Source organism: Mastigoproctus giganteus, chromosome 13 (assembly GCF_048544385.1).
Source record: "Mastigoproctus giganteus isolate SK-2022 chromosome 13, ASM4854438v1, whole genome shotgun sequence".
Lineage (NCBI taxonomy): Eukaryota > Metazoa > Arthropoda > Arachnida > Uropygi > Thelyphonidae > Mastigoproctus > Mastigoproctus giganteus.
Genome location: NC_143587.1, coordinates 34948553 through 34965789, shown reverse-complemented (window position 1 = coordinate 34965789; position 17237 = coordinate 34948553). Strand labels below are relative to the sequence as shown.

Genomic DNA, 17237 nt, shown 5'->3' with positions numbered 1-17237 from the left:
GAATACCAATTATCTTTGAATATCCTATACAATGATATGCCCACGAATTTACATAAATGACAAATGAAGTGAAAACAAAAAAAATATATATATAAATACAGACACAAATATTAAGACTCTTTCAAGCTTACAGATTCCTGGATATAAGATTCCCATAGAAGGTTATATTTAACTATTGCAATATCTGAAACTACATATCCAAATTAAATAATAAAATCGGAATAAAATAAGCATTAAGCATGATTTATATTGCTATATGAGGGGTATTCAAAAAGTTTTGTCAAACCTATAGTTCCTGTAATCCCACACTCACAAAATTGGGACTGCACGTTAAAACTTCTCTATGTAGTCACCACCCAGTTATGCATTTTTCCCATCTGTGTTTCAACTTGAAAATTCTCTCCTTGTAGAAGTCTGTATTTTGCTCATCAAACCACTCCGTCACTGCCTATTTCAGATATTCATCGTCCACTTAAAATGTAGTCCATGAAGATGCTATTTCAATTTTCCAAACAAGTAAAAGTCAGATGGGGCTGTATCAGGTGAATAAGGTGGATGCAGCAAAGACTTGAACCCCAGTTTGCCCACTGTTGTCCCTGTTAGTTTACATCTGTGAAGTGAGGTTGCCATCCAGCAACAGCACTCCTCAAGACAGCAATCCTCATCACTGCTCCTTGATTTTTTTTGTAATTTGGTAAATAGATCGACGTAGTACCTCACCTTCACAGTTTTACCCTTTTTAAAGGAAATCAATGAGCAGTACTCCCAAACAATCTCAGAAGACTGTCAACAGAATCTTCCTAGCTAAGGCTCACACTTTGAATTTTTTAGAGTGGGTGACCCACCATGTTTCCACAGCATGGTGGCAACCTTAGATTCTAGATAAAAGTAGTGAGTCCGGCATTCATTAGCAGTAACAATTCAGGCAAAAAAATTCTTCTTTATTCGGAGTGGCATACTCCAAAAGAGACCTGGCGATGTTCACTCTTGCTTTTTTGTGACTGTCACTCAGCATTCTTGGAACCCACTGGCAAGACATCTTTATCACGCATAGCTGCTCATGTAGGATGGCATGCACTGACCCAGGGCTAACAATTGTAAAGTAACAATTGTTACTTTATTGGCTATCTGTTCAATGTTAATTTTATGGTCTTTCATAACTAATTTATGCACCTTTTTTGACCATTTCCTCATTTCAGCTGTTGCTGACTGCCTAGTCCTTTATTATTTTTTTTACTTAGTCTCCATCCAGGAAGCTCAGGCGACCCTGGAGGAGACCAGCCAGAGAATTATGGGCAGCCTGGTGTGTGTGCAGGCAACGTAGGGTCCCACCAAGGGCCCTGCGACCAAATGTCAGGACACACAACAGAACACAACAAAATATTACACATCCAACACATAACACTTTCCTGGCATTTACAGTGTTCTGTATTTCTTCACAGCATAAATACAGTGCAGATGTGGGAAACCATAGGTGGTGCCTGACCTATGCACACTATGCCTAGTCCTTTCTCCACAGCTCACATTTCACTATCTTCATTCCAATTGTCCTCTATGGTGCAGAAGTTTGGTACCACCGAACCAACAAGCAATTCATCCAAGCCCATCTTGAACAGACACAGAGAATCATCCTACTCCTTATGACCCACGCTTGCAGAACAACCTCTACTGCAGCTCTCCAAAGTAATCTTCCCTTAGATCTTCATGCCATTTTCCAGGGTTTAATTTACTGCACTCACAAGAACCAAGTTGTCTCCTTTCTTGTTATTCAAACACAGGTTGACACTGACATCAAAGCAGAGAAGAAACGTATTTGGGATGAACTCATCTCCATCTGGCAGACTCGTTAGTCAACTGGGGACAAGGGTCACATTATCAGGAACTTTCTTCCCCTAGTCTTGTTGATTGATAAGAAATGTCTTCAATGGTTTACACCAAACCTAGAGACATCATATCTCTTCACTGGACATGGCTCCATCAAAAAAAAAGAAGCTGCATGATCGATCTGGGTCTTTCTGAAGATGATCAGTGTTTTTGTGGAGAAACTGAAGATTGGGAACACTTAAATCTCTTCTTTCACTATCTATCTTGACCTCCGGAAACAACTACTCACCGATCTTAACCTGACTAACATGCAACTTGTTAGTGTACTAGTCAATTCCAAACAAGCTCTCACAGTTTTTTCCACATTTGCTACTTCTTTCTTCAAGCGAAGATGCCTTATCCTGGCATCAACTCCACCACAAACCATCCAACAACCAGCTCCCAGTCACTTATAAAGTTCCAACCTGCTTCTCTGAGTCATCACTTCACGTGTTCCTATTCTCTTCTCTTTTCCTTGCTAGCTTGGATACTTCCTTCTCATCCAGTGAGATTTAAGTGAACCTTGACAAAATGCAAACTCAGGACGTCTCTCTTGAGTAGGATCTGCTGATGACGAGCTCTCCATCGTGGGATTTTGACGATGTCATGCCAACCCCTTCTGGGGTTAGGATTGATACTTGCCATGTGGGCTTGATATGGCACTCCCATAGGAGCATCTGTCTCCCATGACTTTCTACCCCAGGGGCCAGTCCCTTTCCCAACTCTTCCCTGTTTTCATCTCTAACAGGCCCCTTCTCTGTGACTTGCTCTTTTTTTCCTTTCTAACTACTTTGTACCCCACCTTTCTTCACTATTTCCTTACTCACTCCTTCCAAACTTTTTTTTTTTTTTTTTTGGGTCTCTATCAAGACGCTTAGGTGACCCTGAGCCAGAGTATAATGGGCAGCCTGGCTCATCTCCCAGTGGTGGTGGTGGACAACATGGAGTTCCACTAGGGACCCTGCAGCCACGCAGCCAGAGACAACAGAACATAACACCATTCTGATACAAACCAGACACTACGCTTTTCAGGTTTTACAGAGGTTCTGTAATTCTTCACAAAGTACCATGGTGCAGATGTGGGGAACCACTGGTGGTACCTACCACAAAATACTATGCCACCATGCCTAGTCCTTGGTTCATCTTCAGTGCTCTCAACCACGCTTAAAATTCAAAAAACCACCTCCGGACTGTATGCTCTAATGGAGTGGATTCACCATATACATTGTTCAAATGTTGGACAATTTCAGGTAATTCCACGTTTTTTTCTGTTAGGAATTTTATATCCACTTGCTGCTCAAATTTTTCCATTTTTGATTGATTATCAGCAGACTTCGGCATCATACCTGCCAAAAATAAATACAATAAGTTATAAGGCTGAAATTTTGTACAGATATTATTACTAAGACTATCTCCTATTACCATGCCTATTTGTACTTTTGTACCTATATTTTGTATTTTTGTACATTCTTTCCATAATAATTTTTTATATATACTCGATCTCTACTAAGCACCAAACGATTAGCTGGATTTTTAATTCATCAATTTAGTAACATAAGCATTATACATAAGTTATTATTAATATGTTTGTCCATTTGCCTTTCTTTTCCTGTCTGCAATACACTGATAATAACGAGAGAACCTTTAGCTAGAAAAACTACTAATATTAAAACATGTTTCAATTAAAGTAGGCAGCAGAGAACCAGGAATATTTTTTACATCCTTCATTATACTAACATAGATACTGCTTATTTATCGATATGCACAATAGCCTTGAATATAATATAAACAAAGCTATTGTACTTAACAGACCTAAAGATGGTATAGTTAAGATATCATGATGTTATTAAAATGATGTTAAGATGTTATTAAAAAACAAAAGCCACAAAATATACAAAATTCAAATCACGGAGTTTAATTTTTGGTAATTTTTTATTTTAGCACATACAAAAAGTCTGCTTCTTTGCATCACTTAGGCACTAACTAAAAGAAAATTCAAAACTGATGTCATAAAATAAAACCTGAAAGGAAACCAACCCTTTTCTTCCAATCAACCAGAATTTGCATATGCAGAAGATATATATATATATATTAAATAGAAGACAATATATATAAATATGTGTATAATATATATGAGGTGTATTCAAGTTGTAAGGTCTCCAAATTTATTTCTCATAAGATACACAAATTACAGAATTGAATCATAAGTCATATTCAACATAATTTCTTAGAAAAGACATGTTTTTCCCACCTTTTCTTCCATGCTATGAAGGTTTGTTTGGAGGTATGTTTAGCCCCCAGGTGAAAAGATGAATTAGCTGCTAGTCAGATAGGAAAAGTTCTGCCGTGAATTAATTGATGGAAACAACCAAAAGTCACAAGGTGCAAGGTCAGGCAAGTATAGAAAATGTCAGATAACTTCAATTTTGTTTTCTGTAAAAAGAATTTTGCACCTTAGCAATATGATGGGGGCAGAGCAATGTCCTGATGAAGTCTAATGCGATTCAGTCAACGTGAACATTTCAACTGAAATGCTAGTTTCCTATCATTGTAGTGCCCTTGGAAACGCAACATGTAAGTATTATTCTAGAAAACAGTAATCACCATTTTCTCCACACTTGCAGCAATACAGAATTTTTTGAGAGGTGGTGACTCAGCTTGCTCCCACTGGGTAGAATGATACTTGGTTTCAGAACTGAACAGTGAAATCTGTGTCTCATCAATCATTATAATTGAGAAGAATCATTTGTTGAAGCATCTCAAAGAAGCACTGCTTCACACAACTTGACACAAATGTCCTTTTTGTTTCTGAGAAAGCTACCGTGTAACCAAATTTGGGTGAAACTTTGCTCATTCTTCATGAAGATCTCAGAATGAGCAATGGCAGAGCCAACAGGAAATGCCTGTAGCTGTTGCAGCTTCATCGACTGTCACAAAAATAATTTCCTTCACCCAGCACACGTTAGCCTCAGAACAACTGGTTTTAGGTCTTAGTTCGCGAGTTTTGTCATCACAAGACCTCATCTTTCACAAAACTTTTGAACCCAGCTACACACATTTTTTCACATCCATAACATAGTCAGAACAAATTTACAACATTTTCCAATGAATTTCAATAGAAATTCTCTCCCTCCCTTATTAAATGATTACACATTTTCTTGATGACTGAAGACTGCCAGTTTAAGTATAACAAATATATTACACTGTTTGTGTATTGTAATCAGTGCATGTTCTGTGCTACCACCCTTGACAATAGTCTTAAACTAACCACCATTTTTAAGGTGGTTGCAATATACTTTTAATTATTTTAAATTTAATTTGGACTCTTATAATGTGAATGCACCATGTATATAATATATACAAGACGTTTTGATTAAAAGGAACTGAAAATTATCTCACTTATTTTTAAGTTTAGCCCAATTTATTACCTGAACTTTTTTTTATCATATTTGGAGTGAAATTTCTGAATTTGATGTTAAAATTGAACTAAGTATTAATATTTTGATTTTACAATTTCTAAATTTAAATTTTGCCTAATCAACTGCTTTTTCTTTTTATCTCAACAGGAAAATTGTTCCTCATCCTCAGTTTACTCTAAAATTGCCTTTGATGTACTTCTGAAACAAATGTAAACCAAATTTATTTGAATAGCAGCAGTTGCAATGTAAGCAGACAAAACACAAGCTGCCATCTCATATTGCCAGTTGTTCTACATTTAAATGTAGACACTGAAAAAAACATGAACATCACATAAACCATTGTTTTTTTTTTTTTTTTTTTTTTTTTTAATAAAATCAGTTTACATTCATTTCAAAAGTACAATAAAGAGGATTTTAGACTAAACTGAGGACAGAGAACAACTTTCCCATTTAGAAAAAAGTAACTGATCACACAAAATTTAAATTTAGAAATGGCAATAGGATTTTAACAACAAATTCATAAATTTCAGCCAAACATGGCAAGTTCCAAACAATGACTCAATAACTGGTGCAATACCACAACTTTGCTTATTGGAGGCTTGAAGTGGTGAAACCCATGTTTAGTCTCTAGAGCAAAGTTTCCGGCATCCCCCTCCCCCTATATTTCTCCTTCAACCCATGCACGGTACTAAGTACTATAGGTTTTGATACTTTGTGTTTGGGGTTTTCATAAAAAAAAAAAAAAAAAAAGGCCTACACCTAAAAATAAGCAAGATAGTACACAGTGCCTTTTAACTGAAACAACCTGTATATACACACATACACCACCACCACATCTTGGTTTTCTGTTTCCCTTATCTACCAACAATACAAATTTGCAATTACTTACATAGAATTGGGATTACCCTCCACATTACTGCTGTTTCTAATTCATACTCTACCACTAGCACATTGCCAGATACAATATACATCTATTTGGATGCTTTTTACTCATTGGTATGGAGGTTCGAAATGCCTTAAGATGTTGTTGACAATAATAATCTAATCCTCTCAATTTATACTGATACACTGCATCTATATTATTTCTCTTTCGTCCCTAACCACTTTTGACTTTCAAATATCTCCCATGGCACCAATATTAATATCTGTGATTTATTTCTAATTTACTGTTAATCTACCCACTTAATGTAATTACTGTTTGCACTTGATTTTCAGTTAAACTATATATGCATATAACATACTTAATTTTTAGCCTTTTTTTTTTATTTACTCTTACTATCCTTTATTCCTTGTAGGACTGACAATCTAAAAATTGACTCCACCAATGATGAAGCCAACTAGCTTCGAAACGATCGTCTGGGTGGTGGTATCCACTGAAAATAAATAACAGTAGTCTTCTCTATTAGAGAAGCGTTATTTTTATTACACAGAGCATTAAAACTATGATAAATGAATTAGCTTTCGGCTGGGCGGCAGCCTTCATCAGATTAAAATACTTTGAATGGCAGTTGGAATAGAGATGCACTGCCAGGATGGTGCGTGAGGCACGTGGTTAATTGTTTGTTGATGTTTGTGGCTGTGACGTATGGTGGTGACGTGGCCAGCGTTTGTCTATGGACAGAATTACTGCTTCTGTGATGGGGTTAAGTTGACAACCACTGTTCCTGTTCAACGAGGTATCCGAGCATTTTATACTTAACGATTCCAACCAGGTGCGCCTTAGGTAATGGTGGGACTTGTCTACAACCACGACATCGCGGTGTGGGTCGATGTCGTGGTGGGTTGTCCAGACATGCTCGGCAATAGCTGAGTGTTCTACATCCGCCAAACGGATCGCCCTTTTATGTTCTGAGAGGCGTTTCTCGAGTCGACGTCCAGTCTCTCCAAAGTAGCAGCTCGTGCAGTCACGGCAAGAGATGCGATAGACCAAACCACTCTGTAGAAGGGTGGGGACAGGTGTTTTTATGTTGGAAAGGAGAGAACGCAGTTTCTTGCCCGGGAGTTGGATGCACTTGATCCCATGCGATCTTAGGATTCTACCGATCTGCTGTGACAGGTTGGGGTAGTATGGGATGAATGCCCTCGTGGAAGACTCGTCACTGTTGGCGTCGCTGTTGGTCGTCACGTTGTCGCGTGCTTGTAGATCACACCTGTTAAGGACATCGATGGGGTAGCCACACCTCGTAAGGTTTACTTTGACTATGGTGATCTCTTTGCGCCTTTCATCTGCAGAGCTGGAGTGTGTCCAGGCGCGAGTTAGCAAGGTTCGGGCGGTTGAGAGGAGGTGGCCCCGTGCGTGTGCTGACTGGAAGTTGGTAAATTGGCCAGCACACATAGGCTTATGATTATCGTAAGCCTAATGTTTATCGTAAGCCGTGTGTGTGCTGACTGGAAGTTGGTAAATTGGCCAGCACACATAGGCTTACGATAATCATAAGCCTATGTGTGCTGGCCAATTTACCAACTTCCAGTCAGCACACGCACGGGGCCACCTCCTCTCAACCGCCCGAACCTTGCTAACTCGCGCCTGGACACACTCCAGCTCTGCAGATGAAAGGCGCAAAGAGATCACCAGAGTCAAAGTAGACCTTACGAGGTGTGGCTACCCCATCGATGTCCTTAACAGGTGTGATCTACAAGCACGCGACAACGTGACGACCAACAGCGACGAGTCTTCCACGAGGGCATTCATCCCATACTACCCCAACCTGTCACAGCAGATCGGTAGAATCCTAAGATCGCATGGGATCAAGTGCATCCAACTCCCGGGCAAGAAACTGCATTCTCTCCTTTCTAACATAAAAACACCTGTCCCCACCCTTCTACAGAGTGGTTTGGTCTATCGCATCTCTTGCCGTGACTGCACGAGCTGCTACTTTGGAGAGACTGGATCGACTCGAGAAACGCCTCTCAGAACATAAAAGGGCGATCCATTTGGCGGATGTAGAACACTCAGCTATTGCCGAGCATGTCTGGACAACCCACCACGACATCGACCCACACCGCGATGTCGTGGTTGTAGACAAGTCCCACCATTACCTAAGGCGCACCTGGTTGGAATCGTTAAGTATAAAATGCTCGGATACCTCGTTGAACAGGAACAGTGGTTGTCAACTTAACCCCATCACAGAAGCAGTAATTCTGTCCATAGACAAACGCTGGCCACGTCACCACCATACGTCACAGCCACAAACATCAACAAACAATTAACCACGTGCCTCACGCACCATCCTGGCAGTGCATCTCTATTCCAACTGCCATTCAAAGTATTTTAATCTGATGAAGGCTGCCACCCAGCCGAAAGCTAATTCATTTATCATAGTTTTAATGCTCTGTGTAACAAAAATAAAAATAAATTATGAATCCAGAGCACACAGGCGTGTTTTATTATATAGAGAAGCGTTATGTATTCGAAGTAGTGCAATACCAGCTATCTCGTTGTGAAGGCACCCAAAATATGAGATACAATTAAAACGATGCCTTTACACTACATGGAAACATAGTTCAAATACATAGTTCAAATTTATGGGTAAACTATGGTGTATTTACACCAATATTATAGAGTTAATTACTAAAACCCATAAGAAATTATTCCTTGTGCATTTAGTCTTCCAAACTCAATAACTATGCAATAAAGAAAGAATAACCCTTGTAACAGCACTAAGTTGGCAGCAGTAGTTTCAAAACGTTTTATATGCATTTCAGTTATTTGTACATTAAGTTTTGACAAAGCACTCCCTTCAATGTCACTGCCTCAACAAATTATTTTTGCAGAACAATAACTGCACTTTATGAAATTGCTTCCAAGGATTGTAATAATGATGGCTTTTGACAGTGTGCATAATTCTGTTCTTCCCAGCATGTACATGGTGCATTTTGCAAGTTTTTTTGTGCAAATTGTTTTTTGTACAATGCAAATTAACTTATAGGGGTTAAGGGGTGTGTACATTATTGCCAAATATCCATTAAATTGATAGTTTTTTTCCAAGACCATTTGTACACCACATAACTGAAAATTTAAACAGTCTGTATATAAAATGAAGTTAAACAATAAAATAAACTAAAATAAACCTAATAATATAAAAAAAAACTTTTATCTTTACTTTATTGGTTGATACACAGTACATAGTTAGCAGAGGATAATTTACTGTGAACATATAGAAGTTCCTAGTAAACTTTTTTTTTAGAATTGGTGCTAAGAAGCCAAAGTCAAGGTACAAGTGAATCTTCCGAATCCTTAAAAAGATCCTTACTCTTTACAATTACTGATAGTTTTTTTTTCCTGGCATATCACTCACAGACATACTCAGTTTAACTTCTCTAACAGCTTTCATTTCTGTGCAACATTCAGATTCATATACTTATATTTTCATCAGGTTTCATAGGGAGTCATGATGATACACTGTAAGTGAGGTTATAACGAAGAAACAGGGCACAGACAAGCACTTAACAATATGATAGCTAGTTCCCAGTTTTTCCTACCTTGTGATCGTACTAAAACACTCTTTTAGTGTTTTAGGTGTGAGTGAAATTTTTTTTCATCTTTTAAACTAAGGGTTTACAGTATTTCATTTCTGCAATGAATGAAATTAAAATTATCAATATAAGTTTTTTGGTACTCTCAAGGCACAACATTTTCAGAGATCCACATAACCTACATGCAAATGGTATCTTAACTTTTGCCAAGATGGCCACACATAAAGGGAAAATTTAAATTGAAAAAGGATGGTTGCAGGATAGTGTGTGAAAATTTGCTTTAAGCTACTGAGTGAGTGATTGTTGGAACAAACTTCCATTAGGTATTATGGAGGTGAGTAGTGTAAATATATTTAAGGAAAAATTAGACAAATTATCAGAGGGAACGGGCAGGTGATGTGGGAAGTTTTTTTTTTCTATATAAGCATGCTTTCTCGCATCATTTACTAACACTAAAACTACAGTGTATACAAACTAGTCTATAAGCAAGTCACTAAGGAGGTAAGACAAGCTAAGGCAGAATATGAGAAGTCTTTGGCTAACAATGCAAAGAAAAGTAGCAAAGCATTCTTTGCTTGTGTTAACTGTGGAAGAAAAATGGGGCCAACTGGTTCATCTAGAACCAATTGGCCCATTGGATATAAATGACATAGCTATTAATTGATCCTGTTCAGATTGCTGACAAACTGAATAAATATTTTGTATCACACAAAGTTTTTAGTGATGGTAATACCAGAAGTATACTAAGTTATAACTGGGAGCTGAATGATTTTGTGATAACTCAGAAGTGGAAGAGGAAGAAGTGGAAGAGAAACTGCTGAAGCTAAAAGTAAATTAAGGCACTTGGGGCCAATAGAATTTATCCAATTATATTAAAAGACTCAACAAAAGAGGTAAGCAAATCTTTGACCATAATTATGAGTATCCTTGGATTTGGGGAAGTATCTATTGATTGGAGATGTGCAAAGAGGGACTAAATGGTGACGTAATTAAAGATCTGTAAGAAAAACTTCTGTTCCAGGGAAAATAATGGAGCCAGTGATCAAAGAAGTAATGTAGGATCATCTAGACAGGAATGTAGACAGAAATATACAGAAATCACAGCAAGGGTTTGTTAATGTAAGATCTTGTCTGACCAATATGATTAGCTACTATGATGCAATAACAAATAAACTGGATGCAAAAAATATTTTTTAAAAAAAAATAATGCATTTATATAAAATAATCAGACATCAGAGACTTCAGCAAAACTTTTGACACTGTTTCACATGAAAGACTACTAAACAATTGGAGCAGTGTGGCATTAGGGGCAAGTTACTACTATGGATAAGGGGATAGCTGAGTAGCAGAAGACGGGGTGTGATTATCAATGGACACTGCTCCTCTTGGACTAATATTATTACTGCATCCCTCATTTTTTTTTTTTTTTTTTTGATTTGGGAGTTGTTGGCGCATCGGCTTCTGTGGCCATATTGCACCTCCCAAGGTTTTTGCAGTACTTTGATCCAAGCCCGAGGCGGGAATCGAACCCGCGACCATTGGGTGCATCCCTCATGGTTCCTTACTGTTTTCATTAAAAATGTTGATGAAAGCACATCAAACATACCAAGTTTTCCAATGATATGAAAGTTAGCAGGGTGGTTAATGACTGGAATCGGGGCATGCTACCTACCTAGAAAAATTAGGCAAGGGGGCTGAATGCAAGGTACTGCATATGAGCAGCAGTAATCCCAGAATAAACTAATTTGAAGGTCCCATACTCAGGATAGTGGAGAACAAAAGAGACCTAGAAAGGAACCTAGGGGTAACTGTGCAATCCAAAGTTCTTCAAGCAGTGCAGACAGGCTGTTAGGACATCTCATGGGATTCTGTCAGTGATGTACAGGAATTTTGCTGACAAGGAACAAGGTGATTATCTCATTGTATAAAGCACCAGTTAGGCCACATCTTGAGTACTATGTAGAGGTCTAGCAGCCTCATTTTAAGAAGGATGTGGAACTGTTACAACAGGTGCAGAGAAGAGCAACGAGATTAGTCTTGGACACAAAAGGTTATTCTTACCATGAAAGACTAATTCTGAAAATTGCAGCACCTGGAAACTAGACATCTTTGAAGAAAACTGATTGAAATGTTTAAGAATGAATTTTAATGAATTGAGTAAACTACATGCTTATGGCATTGTTACTCTTTCTCAGACAATGCACAATAAGGGGGCATAAAATTAAATTATAAAAAGTTTGCAGGACAGATGAGCAATGATTTGCTTTCAGCCAGAAATTAATTAGAACAAACTTCCATCTAGTGTTATAAAAGTGAGTAGTTTGAATAAATTGAATGAAGGCTTAGACAAATTATTAGAGGAGGTTGGTTTTTTTTTTTTTTAAGGAGCATTAGCAACTAAGGCCATATTGCTCCGGGTCATGCGGTGGTCATTCCCTGACCTTTCCGCATCCTCCGTATTTGGTGGTGACGGGCTCGAACCCCGGTTTTTAATCAAGGAGCGTGTGCTACGCACTGCTGCTCCTTCCCACCTGGCTATGGAGGCGCCTATTAGAGGAGAATGGATAGATAAGATAAGTAGTGTTTTTTTTTTTTTTTTTAGCTGACGTTGTATAAGCTTTCTTCCTTGCATTTCATGCCAGGAAGAAATCATTTGCAACTACTAATATTAACAAAGACCACCCTTCTTATGTTGTTTGATAAATATATACAACCACTGACAATAATGTAATTTATTGAGTAAAAGACTAAAAGACATTCTGGAATACACAAACTTAAATAAAATAAGGGTGAGGAAACATTATTTCCACATGAAAAAGAAATTTAGTTAATTTTTTCAGAGCAGTCAAGTAAACATCACCTATACATCTAGTACAGATGTATTAGGTGATATACTGGCAATCTTGAGACCTATTCTTGCCAGACTTTGGAATTTTTTGGTTATATCTTCCTCTTGCTGTTGTTGTTATTTGGTTTTTAGAAGCATTAGCAACTAAGGCCATATTACTCCGGGATATGCTGTGGTCATTCCCTGACCTTTCCGCATCCTCCGTATTTGGTGGTGACGGGCTCGAACCCCGGTTTAATCAAGAAGCGTGTGCTACGCACTGCTGCTCCTTCCCACCTGGCTACGGAGGTGCCCTCTTCCTCTTGCTCAGATTACAAACTTGAGAAAAGACAGTTGTCGAATATATGTGCAGAAATTTGCCTTTTGCCAGCGGGTAGTTGATTGCTGGAACAAACTTCTATCTGTCATTGTGGAAGTTGATAGCTTAAATAAATTCAAGGAAAAAGTGGACAAATTTTTGGAGCGAATGGATGGGTGAAAATGGGGAGTTTTTTTTTTTTGGCTGATGCTGTATAAGCTTGCTTTCTTGCATCATATGCCTCCACTAATACTAATATCATAATCAAAAATAACTGCTTTTATATACTGCAACTTACTGTATGTAGTACTGTGCAGGAATGAATGGGCAATATAGTAGATGCACAGAAACTGAATTTTCTTAGTTCATTCATAAAAGTCCTTGCCTTTTACTCTTTTTTATTTTTATTTATTTATTTTTTTTTGTTGTTGTAAATCATGAATTATTACTCTTTGTCAATGCACCTGAAATATAATGTGTTGTGTGCATTAACTAGCTTGTTTATCATTATGTACTCTGTTAATTTAATTCTGCTATCCATAAGGCTAGCATTTCTTTATGCCAGTTAATAAATTGATGACTGTCATTCTAATTGATAAAGTCTATATACTGAAACAAACTTTATTATTAGATCGTTGTTATGCTGTTATCGGGTACATGAACAGTAATGTACTGATTGCTTTATATTTACAAACTGATATGTGCTAACTGAATAATATACCTTACTGACTGTGCAAACCAGCAACTGAAAATAATGCATAACCACTGTATTTATCAATTGTAGTGTATAAAAGCTTCCAGGGAGCATGTAGATATTTCACGGCAAGTGTAATTTCTATCTAGTAGAGTTTACTGGTGTTATTCTGATTATTACATGGTAAATTAATTTCTAATATATTTTATTATATATGTTTACATAAATATTCTTTATGATTTTTTTTCAGTGCTCTTGAATCCTGAGTGATCTGCTCAATCAAAAGTGCATCATGAATAAGTGCCTCACATTAGGTTTGAGATCAAGATTTATAAAAAACACATATACAAACGTTATCCTACTAAAAATATTTAGATGTAGTGAATGTAGCAAGATTTATATAAAACATATATACACACATTACCCTACTAAAAATATTCAGATGTAGTGAATGGGATGTAATAAATGAGGTGTATGCAGAGCAGGAAACATTAAGCAGCAGAGGTTATGTATTACAAACAAGTAGAGCCACGGCAAGGTTCTTGCAGAACTTTCAAGGAGGTTTAATTATCAGATGCCATACTAGCAATTTGTCGCTGTGTGAATAGCTACATGTTTGAAATTCAAAAACAAAGCCATATCCTTGAGAAACATTACATTGGAGTTCCAGATGGCCACAGGAGTCTGTAACTGTGTTTGTGGTCTATAGAGAGCGGCACAGCATGGAATGTTCTGGCAGAGCTGTTGCTAAGAAACTTGACATCACACTATCAAATTCCAAATATCATTTACTGTGATGCCCATCATTCTTGGATCATGGAGCTGTGGAAACACATCCTATGGAGCAACGAGTCACATTACACAGCTTTTGAATCAGACAAAGTGTGGTGTGTAAAATGTCTGGGATGTATTATGTGTTACAGTTATATTGTGCCCACATTGAAGTTCTGAGGAGATGAAGTAATACTGATGATACAACTGAATTCCTGTAATCAATTTGTAAAAAATATAAATATATAAAAACAATACTGAACTATATTAAGTTATTAGTCATGTATTAAGCACTATGCAATGAAAAAATAAAATGGCATGAAACATGTTTAATTAGAACCAATGTCAGAATACATATTGCAATTAATCTCTTTCTTTCTTTCTTTCTTTCTTGCAACAGAAATGGAAGAAATGCAGACCAAAGATATCAAAATTTCATTTGGAATGAATAAAAGCATTTGAAAAAACAATCATAGGAATTTTAAGGATGAAAATATATACTTTTACTTAATGATAAAAACAAGGAGGAAAGGAAACAGTTCTGTATAAGGAAATAAATTTCCTGAGCTCATTCCTGCCTGATTTGTGAGAGACAAACCTGATTTGAATTTTTTAAATCCATAAATAGCCAAAAACTAACAAAGCAAAAAAAAAAAAAAAAAAAGAAAGAATATATAAAACCCAGCCATGTCACTGGGAAATGTGTAAACTTCCAAGCCAATACTATGCTCAGTTGATACTAAATTCAGACATACAACAACATGCTAATAGTAGTATTTTTAAGGGTACAAATAAGTAGCAATTTGGAACAAAATCGCTGTTTAATTTTCAGCCTTAATAATAGCTAAACAATTTAATGAAAATCAAGATAATTCCAAATAAAAAAAAAGAAAAAGAAAAAGCAAATATGAGTTATTTTAATAATGTACAGGATCCTACTGTATTTCTACAAGGGTAGCTATCCGGGGGGGGGGATGAAGGGGAGGAGAGGAATCCAATGAGGCACCACAGTAGCAATCTACCTGAATTCCTTAATATCTGAACAGATGTGAAACCACAATTTTCTTAGAGCACCACTTCTCATCTTATGGTCATGACACACTAGTAAGGTAGGCAGCAGAAAAAAAGCTCATTAAAAATAAAATATACAGCATACTCTCAATTAAGTGGATTAATGAAGGGGAGAGGATGCATGGATAATTGAAAAACCCAGATAACCAGAAATTTATATTTTATTGTGCTGTGATAAATATAAGAAATTATTCTAATTTATAATGCCTTTTATTATATATTATATTACTAAAGTATATAATAGTCAAAATTATTTGATAAAAAAACAATCAACAAGGATCTGCTAAGGATGAGGATATATACTTTTACTTAGTGATAAAAAGGAAGGAAGGAAGGAAAAAAGAAAGGAAATAAATTTCCTCTTAAGCTTTCAAGTTTAGGTGGGTCGGAAAACTGCTAGCTTGGGGGGGGGGGATACACAGACTAAAAGGTTAACAGTGGTCGCAAGCAGAGGCAAAAGTGATTCTTGCACTGCTTCTATTAGAACGAACAGCAACCTGGAAAGCAAGGCAATGGAGATTTCCAGGACTGCTGGGAGTCATAGTGGAACAAATAAATACATGGGCTGTGTTAGGGTAACTAAGAGTAGAAACAGGTGCATGTATACTTGCATATACACCAATGCCAGGAGTATAGTTAATAAATTTGATGAGCTTGAAGTGTTAGTCAAGACATCAAAGGCAGATATTGTTGGGTTATCAGAAACATGGTGTCACACAGACATAAGCAGTTTTTTGAAAAATATAAGAGATTTAACTTGTACCTTTTTATAGGAAGTTCTTCGGCCTGATACTCACATCAAATTAATCAAATTAATACATTATATGAAACTAAATTTATGACATGATATTATGATTTAAAATTGTTAATATAGATGGGTTTCTTAAAAATAATCCTGTATTCAATTTCCATAATCTACTCATTGCAAAAAGGAAGAGCAAAGCGAAGTTGATGTATATCAATCCACCACAAACTAAGCCACCAAGCAATAACGGACAGGAAACTGAAATTATTGCTGGGTGGTTTAGTTTGTGGTGGGTCGATGTACATCGACTTTGCTTTGCTCTTCCTTTTGGCAGTGAGTAGATTATGGAAATAGAATACAGGATTATTTTTAAGAAACCCCTATATATTAACAATTTTAAATCATGATATCGTGTCATAAATTTAGTTCCATATAATGTATTAATTTGATGTGAGTGTCAGGCTGAAGAACTTCCTATAAAAAGGTATGAGTTAAATCTCATATTTTTCAAATAGTATCAAAGTAGGAAGGATTGGGCTGTATTGCTCTTATATATTTTGAGACATAAGCAGTGCAGAAATGGAATTTGGGAAGTACAATGTGTACAGAAAGGATAGACAAGACAGGAAGGAAAGGGGTGTTATGCTGTTAGTTAAGAAACACATAAAATCTAAGCAAGTGAATCCAATCGATGTTGGTAGACAATGCAATGTTGAGTCTGTTTGATGTGACATAAGCACTGGGAAAGGAAAAATGAGTAGGTGTGTGTTATAGGCCTAATGAATCAGATGAGTATAATGAGCAATTGTGCAGAGAAATAGAGTGGGCCAGTAAATCAGAATGTCTTATAATGGGGGATTTTAACTTTCCATATATCGACTGGAACTTGTGGGTTGGTCACTCGCACACTAGCAAGACTTTTGTGGATTTATTGGATGACTGTTTTTTTACAGCAACATGTTCGAGAGGCAACCAGAGGGAGTAATACTCTTGATCTGATTATCAGCAGTGATTATTCATGCATTAAGAATTTGCAGATAAAGGAACCACTG

At 36.9% G+C, this 17237-nt stretch overlaps 1 protein-coding gene across 1 annotated transcript in view; it reads right to left on the bottom strand.

Moving 5' to 3' along the window:
- Positions 1-17237, bottom strand: part of Psa (puromycin-sensitive aminopeptidase) — a 142436-nt gene that overhangs the window by 109383 nt on the left and 15816 nt on the right. The window lies entirely within an intron of this gene.